This window comes from Bos mutus, chromosome 22, assembly GCF_027580195.1.
Source record: "Bos mutus isolate GX-2022 chromosome 22, NWIPB_WYAK_1.1, whole genome shotgun sequence".
Classification (NCBI taxonomy): domain Eukaryota; kingdom Metazoa; phylum Chordata; class Mammalia; order Artiodactyla; family Bovidae; genus Bos; species Bos mutus.
In genome coordinates this window covers 5,978,103-5,987,477 of record NC_091638.1, presented here as the reverse complement: position 1 = coordinate 5,987,477, position 9,375 = coordinate 5,978,103, and positions in this window count along the sequence as shown.

Below are 9,375 nucleotides of genomic sequence, written 5' to 3'. Positions count from 1 at the left end.
ATTGGTGATGTGGTTAAATATTGGGTAGTGTCTCAGGGTGAGATGGGTTAGAAGAGAAAGAAGCATGCTTTCCAAACTTAAACCCTGCTTTTCACATTTTCAGCCTTGTCTTGCACATGTCACCAATTTGGGGGCTACACAGGGAAAAGCCAGGGCAGAAAACTTAAGCACATACTTGCTTGTGCACAAACACACAGTCCCATCAGCTCCTATGACTGGTTCAAATCTGTCTGCTGTGTCCTAGAATTGTGATTTTAGGAAAATATTCATTTCCCAGGGCTGCTACAACAAATTACCATAAACTTGGTAGCTTAAAATAACAGAATTGATTCTCTCACAATTTTGGAGACCAGAATCTAGTTGTCAGCAGGGCCCTGCTCCTTCCAGGGTTCTCTGGGGAGAATCCTTCCTGGCCTCTTCTGGCTTCTGGTGGCTCCTTCATCCCTTGGCTTGTGGCAGCGCATCTCCAGTCTCTGCCTCTATCTTCCCACGACTTTCTTCCGGAGTGTTTCTCGGTCAATCTCCCTTTCCCTTCTCATCTAAGAGCTTGTCATTGGATTTAGTGCCCACTCGAATCCAAGGCAGTCTGGTCTTGAAATTCTTACCTGAATTCCATTGGCAAAGACCTTATTCCTAATGAGGACACGTGGGAGGTTTGGGTGGAGGTACGTTTTGGAGATCACGTTCAACACACTACCTAAGCTTATGGCGCTAGGCAGGAATCGCAGTTCACAACCCTCAGTTTCTACATCGGGGTGATGCTCCACTTGCTACTTGCTCTTTCGCACATGTTTTATAAGGATGAGGTGAGTCACTGGGAGGCTGTGTGCTTCTGGAAGCCCAAACAGTCAGATGGTGCTAAGCTGCCTTCGTTCCTTCAGCAATAGCCATCTGTAAGTAAATAAACGTCTAGACGCTTTACTGAACTAACATGTCTTTCAAAGATCTCACTCTCAGAGAGAAACTTGAAAAATGGGAAAACTAGGCTCAGTATGTGTGAAAGAACTATGTGTCTTCAGGGAAAACCAGTGCATACGTTTCAGAGAGTAGTAGTATTATAGAAAGACACGAACACGTGGGGATAAAGTGAAAAATAAATTCTGCTGATATGCCCATCTGGGGACTTGCTCCATTCCCCAAACGGTTTCATGAAAAACCCTCCCTCTGAATTGCCTGAAAGGAATTGATGCCAGCTGGATAAAGCATCAGGGCTACACCTGCACCAATAGGCTAGGAGGACCTTCTGGAGAAGTGGCCATCAAGCCTCATGAACGCTTCCAAGGGTTTGTTCATCTTTTCCTTAACACCCGCAATTCCTGCTTCATTGGACAAATGAGTTCTGAAGTCTCTGTCCTCTGGTCAGATTGAAAGTGGTCAATTATATGTGAATATGTGCTTAGTCGTGTCTGACTCTTTGCCACCCCATGGTCTGTAGCTTGCCAGGCTGTTCTGTCCATGGGATTTCCCAGGCAAGAATACTAGATTGGGTTGCCATTTTTTTCTCCAGGGGATCTTCCCAACCCCAGGATCGAACAGGGTCTCCTGCTTTGCCAAGTGGATTCTTTACCACTGAGCCATTGGGGAAGCCCTTAACAACTACGGTCAATTAGAATCAATTACATTTTCTCTTTCCCGGGGAATGGCTTAGACGTCTATTTGCCCAGCGTCTGTCTTTTGACAGTTCAGTGCATTCAGTTGAGCTCTGCAAATATGTCCTCACTGACAGCTCAGCATGTGGCACTGCGTCTGTACTGAGCAGAGGGTGGTCCTGCCTCCCAGGACCATGATCCAGAGACAGCCCACTCAGCAGACAATCAGAGGTGAGCTGGGCATCCGCTCATAGAGGTGCAGAGCTCCATGGCAACACACCTGGGTGACAATTAATCCTTCCTTATTGAAAAAATTATGTTTCTGGTAAAAATAAAATAGAGATAGGAAAAAAGAAAAATAAAGACAGGGTATAACTCCACAACACAGAGGTAACCATTCTTAACATTCGGTCTGTGTCCACATCTATGAGTATCTTTGTACCTGACTCCACCTATGTCTACACCTTTATGTGAACCTGGGTTCATATTATGCTCATGTCTATCGGTATTTTAATAACAATATCATCCCCTGATATGCCCATACATCTTGTTTTACAGTCCACTTGTATATTCCATAGTGTCCTGAAAACCTATTTCAATGTTATTTAGTTCATTATTTTTAATAGCTATATATTATTCTATTGTAAGGGTGGAACTTAATTATTTAACCAGCCTCTCGTTACTATGAATTTAATAATTTTATAGATAAACCCATGCTACTGCTGCTGTTAAGTTGCTTCAGTCATGTCCGACTCTATGCGACCCTATGGGCTGTAACCTGCCAAGATCCTCTGTCCATGGGATTCTCCAGGCAAGAATACTGGAGTGAGTTGCCATGCCCTCCTCCAGGGATGTTCCTCAACCCAAGGGTCGAGCCTGAGTCTCTCATGTCTCCTGCACTGGCAGTTGGGTTCTTTACCACTAGTGCCACCTGGGAAGCCCCAAACCCAGGCACAACTCCATAGTTTTGTTCTTAGAAATAATCTCTGGTGCTGAGACTCACCCAGGTGGAGCCCTCTGCTCTGCAGAGAGTCACTCAGAGGGGCCAAGACCAAGCAGTGGACTGCTTGTGATGCTGTGAAAAATAGTGGGTGAACCCGGGCACCCTGGAGGCAGGGGTGGGGTGCAAAAAGGAGGGGTGTCTGGTCTGCAGGCATTTTGTTTATGACAAAAACGCTGTTTTCTTCTCCAGGGCTGTTACCCATCCAGGGACTGAATCCATGTCTCTTGCATCTCCTGCATTGGCAAATAAGCCAAATAGTTGCTAGCAAATTTGTGAGCAAATAAGCAAAATATTTGCTTATTTTGTTTTCCATTTTAGGCTACAATTTTCTTTTTTGGCTTTTCTTTCCCCCAATCATGTGGAAGGTAAATATTCTGCTTTTGTTCACACTGTAAGTAGTTTTCATTAAGTTTAGCAACAATCTTTGGCATGTATATTTCTCCAAACAACAACAACAAAAAGAACTGCTGAGTTTTGACTTCTTTAAAATGAAAAAGGTCATACATTTTAACTCCTTCCCACCCTCTATTTTTTCCTTCTTGACTTTTGCTAATATGAGGTTTTCTATTCTTATATTTATTATGAATAGGTCCTTGTTATATTGCTTATATGTCTCATTTGGTAATTGTTTTTGATATTGTGGAAGCACATTTATAACATGTATTTGGAGAGATCTCGGTGTTCTATTCTTCAGTGCTTACTATTGGTGCTTTTATATCAAAGCTTTTTTTCTGTATTGAGTTATTTTGATCACCTCCTGGGATGAATGGTGAAAGCATTAAGTCCAATGATAACTGGTTGTGTGTGTGATATAAGAAGTAAAGGCACCATGACCTCCCTGACCCAGCCAGCATCACAGGGGACTTTAGTGCCCTCCTGTTGGTTGTAGATGACTGTGTAGATCAGTGTCAGCCCCAGCTGCTCAGCGACTGTGATAGCTCATGACAAACGAGACCACTGCATGACCATGTCTGAATGCTGACCAAATGTGACCACTGTCCAAACTGCAATGACTGAGCATCTGCGTACTGTGGCTAATATGAATGACCCCTGCTTTTCAAAAAACTTAATTTTATTGTTGTCGAGTGGATTTACAATGTTGTGTTAGTTTCAGGTGTGCAGCAAAGTGATTCAGTCATACATATGCGTATATCTGGGGCTTCCCCGGTGGCGCTAGTGATAAGGGATCCACCTGCCGATGCAGGAGACGCAAGACACACGGGTTCAATCCCTGGATGGGTAAGATCCCTGGAGAAGAAAATGGCAGCCCACTCAAGTATTCTTGCCTAGAAAATTCCATGAGCAGAGGAGTGTCATAGGCTACAGTCCAGGGGCCACAAAGAGTCAGACACGACGGAGCAACTGAGCACATGTGCATGTATCTCTTCTTTTTCAGATTCTTTTTCCATAAAGGTCGTCACAGAATGCTGAGTAGAGTTCCCTGTGCTATGCAGTAGGTCCTTATTGATTATCTATCTTACATGTAGCAGCGTGTGTGTCAGGGACAGCTTTAGCCTTTGTCTAGTCTTCCTTCCTTCTAGATAAGATGTATTAAGATGCCCAAGCTTAGCATTACCTCTGCTTTCTGGGAGCATTAATTCCAAGCAAAGCCCTGTATCCCCAGATCACTAACACAAGCTCAAATCCTATCACAACCCCTTTCTGATACTCCTTTACCAAGACACCTCAAGGCTTTCCAGGCTGGGCTCATCCTCATTGAAATGGGTAATAAACCCAACGTGTTCCGTTGTATTCCTGGTACTCTGTGGCTGGAAGGTGTTGACTAGAATGGTCACACGATGGCTTCACTAACTGGCCTCCTGTGTCCACCTTTCTTGCCCAGTAACTGGAAGGTCCTCTCCCTCTGGGCTCTGGCTCAGTCACGGGAATCGTGTTGATCCATGTGACAGTGGCAAACTCGATGCCAGCACAGGCTGGCAAGCGCATATGTGTCTGCTCTCTCTTTCAAACCCAGCTATGGCCAATAGGTAGAGCTGGCACGATGGAGGGTGAATCGTGTGGAGATCAGTCAGGTGGACCCAGCCTCAGACACAGGAGGCAGCCTAGCTCAGATCAGAACTGCACAGTCAACTCATCATCTTGGTTTTTTTTTTTTTATTAATTTTTATTGGCATACAGTTGCTTTACAATGTAGTGTTAGTTTCTGGTGATGGTGGTTTAGTCGCTCAGTTGTGTCTGACTCTTTGTGACTCCATGGGTTGTAGCCCACCAGGCTCCTCTGTTCATGGGATTCTCCAGGCAAGAATACTGGAGTGAGTCGCCATTTTCTTCTCCAGGGGATCTTCCTGACCCAGGGATCGAACCTAGGTCTCCTATATTGGCAGGCAGATTTTTTACCACTGAGCCACCTGTTTCTACTATACAGCAGAGTGAATCAGCTATATGCATACTTACATGCCCTCGTGTTTGGATTTCCTTTCCATGTAGGTCACCACAGAGCACTGAGTGGAGTTCCCTGTGCTGCACACTAGGTTCTCACTAGTTAGCTATTTTACACATAGCAGTGTGTATGTGTCAGTCCCAGGCTCCCAATTCACCCCCCTCCTCCTTTTCCCCACTTGGTGTCCATACGTTTGTTCTCTATATCTGCGTCTTGTCTCAATTTCTGTTTTGCAAATAAAATCAACTTACACTGTTTTTCTAGATTCCACATATATGTATTAATACACGATATTTGTTTTTCTCTTTCTGACCTACTTCATTCTGTATGACAGTCTCTAGGTCCATCCACGTCTCTATAAGTGATCCATTTCATTCCTGACTCATAATCTTGTAATGGTCAGGTGGAATTTATTTCAGGAATGCAAGGATGGTAATTTTGCGATTTTTTTTTTTAAAAAGATCAGAGCAAATGAGGGTTTCTGATAGTCTTTCTCCTCAGTCTATTTTTTAATGTTTGAAATCATGCTATGTCATTGCATAATTATTAGATGACATTCCATCCTCATTTTAGATAAATGTTATAAGAAATTTCCTTGTGATTCTTAAGATAATAAAGGTGGTTTTTAAACTATTTTATCATTACTGATATTAAATATTACTTTTGCTATTATTCATCACATAGAAAAGCAGCATTGCATATGTCACTGTGACCAGAAAGGAAACTGGAACTGTCCAGGCAGCATCTGTTTGCCCACACAGGGATGAGCTGGTGTGTCTGGAACAAGGGTAACAGTTTCTTATTGGAGCAGCCAGCTGGATAGAAGGTAATGTTCAGCCGAATATTTGCTTTCAGCCAGTCTGTTTGACCATATTGCAAAGAGTACATTTGCTATTAATGGTGGAAGATGATAGGAACCGCAGAGTAACTTTCCTGGGAACCAGGCAGAAGGCTTTGTATTCCAACTTTGCAACTCACTTAGCTGTGTGATAGCTGAGCAAGTTCCTTCTCCTCTGAGAGCCTCCTTTCCTTTTTTTAAATGCGAGGCTGATGAATTTCCATCCAACAGGGATACTGGAAGGGTGATGTGAGATGTTATGGCAATTGACCAAAGACACAGTCAGGCATAGATGCTGGGTTCCACTGTCCAGGTGGGGCTGCCTGGGAAGTCAGTCCCCAGTAGTCCAACTGTATCTTTAGGTGACAGTTGGAGTCACTTACCGCAGTTGAAATATTTTCTAGTTACATCTTTTACTTCTTTGTTTGTACATTTATGTATGTTGTTGTTCTAGTCACTAAGTTGTATCCGACTCTTTTGCAGCCCCATGGACTGTAGCCCATCAGGCTTCTCTGTCTATGGGATTTCCCAGGCAAGAATACTGGAGTGAGTGGCCATTTTCTTATCCAGGGGTTCTTTATGACCTAGGAATTGAATCTCCTACACATCTCTCCTGCGTTGCAGGCATATTCTTAACCACTGAGCCACCAAGGAAGCCCTAATCTATTTATAGATTTTTTTTTTTTTTTTTGATCATTCATTCATTCAAACATTTGTTGGTTGTTGGTCAGGTTCTCTTGGAGCAGACACTGAGTTGGAGTTTGAGCAGCAAAGTATTTATTAGGAACCAATATTTATTGGATAGAGGGAGGAGTCACACCATGACATGGACAAACCAGAAGTCTCTGGGGGGACTTGGAGCAGATGATGTCTGTTGGGGTTGTCCTGTGGGCACATTTGGTCAGAATGGCTGTGCCTCTGTCTCCTTGCCTTGCTCATCCATGGAATGAAGGCTGTCCTGGGAAGACCATGACCTCAGGCAAGAGAAGGCACAGCTGAAGCAATTTCTGAAGGTGTCAATGACTGAAGGCTGTGTGCAGAGGACAGCAGGTTCTTCCTTGAAGGGGGTCTGGGTGACATGTCCTTCTCTCCACTGCTGGTGGCTGCCATGGGCAGACCCTGCACCCAGACCTGGGCTTGCCAAATAGGAAAGACAAGACCCCTCACCCAGCTTAGCTTACAGCATAGGCTGCTTTTGAGAATTTTTAGTTGTCTCCATATTTCAAGGAAACCATCTTCTTTAGATTGATTGTCCATGAAGCTGGAAGAAGAGTCTAATGTTCCTAGGAAGAAAGCAACAGAAGTCTCTAATTATCGTAACACAGACTCTGGGCTACTGGAATCCTTTTCCATTAGTTTTCTGCTGATTTTAACAGTTCCACGAATACTGATTTTCTGTCCTGTGCCAGGCACAGTGTCAGGTGTTAGGGGTACAGTGGTGAACAGTATACAGTCTTGTAGGAGAGACAGACAGGTAAAGATAACCTCAACATAAAATAAGAAGTTACGGGACTTACCTGGTGGTCCAGTGGTCAAGAATCCACCTTCTAATGAACAGGACACGAGTTTGATCCCTGGTCCGAGAACTAAGATTCCACACACCTCAGGGCAGCTAAGCCCATGTGCCACAACTATAGTGCCCAGGCGCCTCAGTGAAAGATTCCGCATCACGCAACTAAGACCCAATGCAGCCAAATAAGTAAATATTTTTAGCAAATAGTAATAAATTAAAAAAACAAGAAGTTATAAGGTAGTGATGTGAGGACACTGCTTAAGGCATTCAGAAGTAAGACAACTTCCTCCAGCCAGGTGGAGGGGCGGGTGTGTGTCAGGAGAAGCTTCTCCAAGGATAAAATACTTGAGCTGAGACTACAAGAAAGAATATGAGTCAGCCAGATAAATAAGTTCTCGGCTCTTAAGTAATTTTCCTCTATTTCATGGAAAAAGAGGACACATTAGGAGTCTTAAACATTTATAGAAAGTAATCATGCCAAGAGAACCAGGGATATTTAATGGGACAAATGAACTTTGATGGTCTCTCTCAAGAATGTTTCCTTCATTTTAAGCTTTGAAAGCTTAAGATTTTCCTGGGGGGCCAGAAAACTGAACATTGGATGGTGCTGGTTCTTTGTAATTGATTTCACTCTTTGTGTTAACGGCCATCACGCCTCTAAGAGGCCATCTAAAAAAGAGAAAATCTGTGCATTCTTAAATGTTGTGTGATGCAGTCATTTGGTTTAATTGGAGTTCTCTCTAGGTTCTCCTGACTGATAGCTCTGTGGAATCCTGAAAGGGGCTGGAGGGAGTCATTAATACGTGCACATGTGTGAGCCTCAAGCTCACACCTCCAGGCTCCCCCTAAGCCCACAATCTTCTTCAATCCCTTGACTCTTGGGTCACACATATTAGGATTCTGAAAATTGGGGGTTTTAATACAATCGTGTTAGATAGAGGCCATGTTTTTCCTTTTATATTTTAGAAATGCTCTTCAAGACCCATGAGCTGAGGCTTCTTTATTAACGTAAAAGCTGGAAATCCTCTAAGGCAAAAGTCTGTTTGCAAACCTGGTGGGTATCAGACTGCCACTTGGCTTCTCTGAAATTTCCCCATTGTTGGTGGGGTTTCCACTCCGAAGGCTCCACCATGGGGGAAGAGTAGATATGTGGTTGGGGTTGAGATGCCAGGCTGTCAGGGCTAATAATAATCTCACCATGTACTGAATGTGCACTCTGAAACCAGCTGAGTTCACCTTTGCTCTGAGACTCTGGAGAAAATAGACCCCCATCCTTATTTCTCATGGGTTGGAAGGGGGTCCCCAACTCCTGGGCCACAAACTGGTGCTGTTTTGTGGCCTCTAGGAACTGGACCGCACAGTAGGAGATGAGTGGAGGGCACATGAGTGAAGCTTCATCTGTATTGACAGCTGCTCCCCATGGCTGGCATTACCACCCAAGCTCCACCTCCTGTCAGAACAGCAGCAGCATTAGATTCTCACAGGAGCCCGAACCCGACTGTGAACGGTGTGTGCAAGGGATCTAGGTTGCATGCTCCTTATAGGAATCGAATGCCTGATGATTTGAGGTGGAGCTGAAGTGCTGATGCTAGCGTGGGGAGTGGCTGCAAATACCGATTATGATTAACATAATAAATGCCATGCTTTTGGATCATCCCCAAACCACCCCCCTCCCACCATCCATGGAAAAATTCTTCCACCAAACTGGTCCCTGGTGCCAAAAAGACTGGGGACTGCTGGTTCAGGAAGTCTGTGTTCTCCCCACGATTTCTACCATTTCCAACAGCTTTGTGTTTCTCCCGGTCATCTCTGGCTTTTACCGTATCTTTATTCTCTGCTTATATTCTTTTTCTATATCAGTATCCACCCAAATGAGAGTTGATGGCTCTTTCTCTTTGAGTGTCTTTCTCTCTGTTATTTCCCTAGATATCCCCCATATGAACTGTGCAATTGCTTTAAGCAGAGATTTGTCATGGGATAGACGACACCAATAATACTGGATTTCTGTATTCTTGAATAAGATGCCTAATC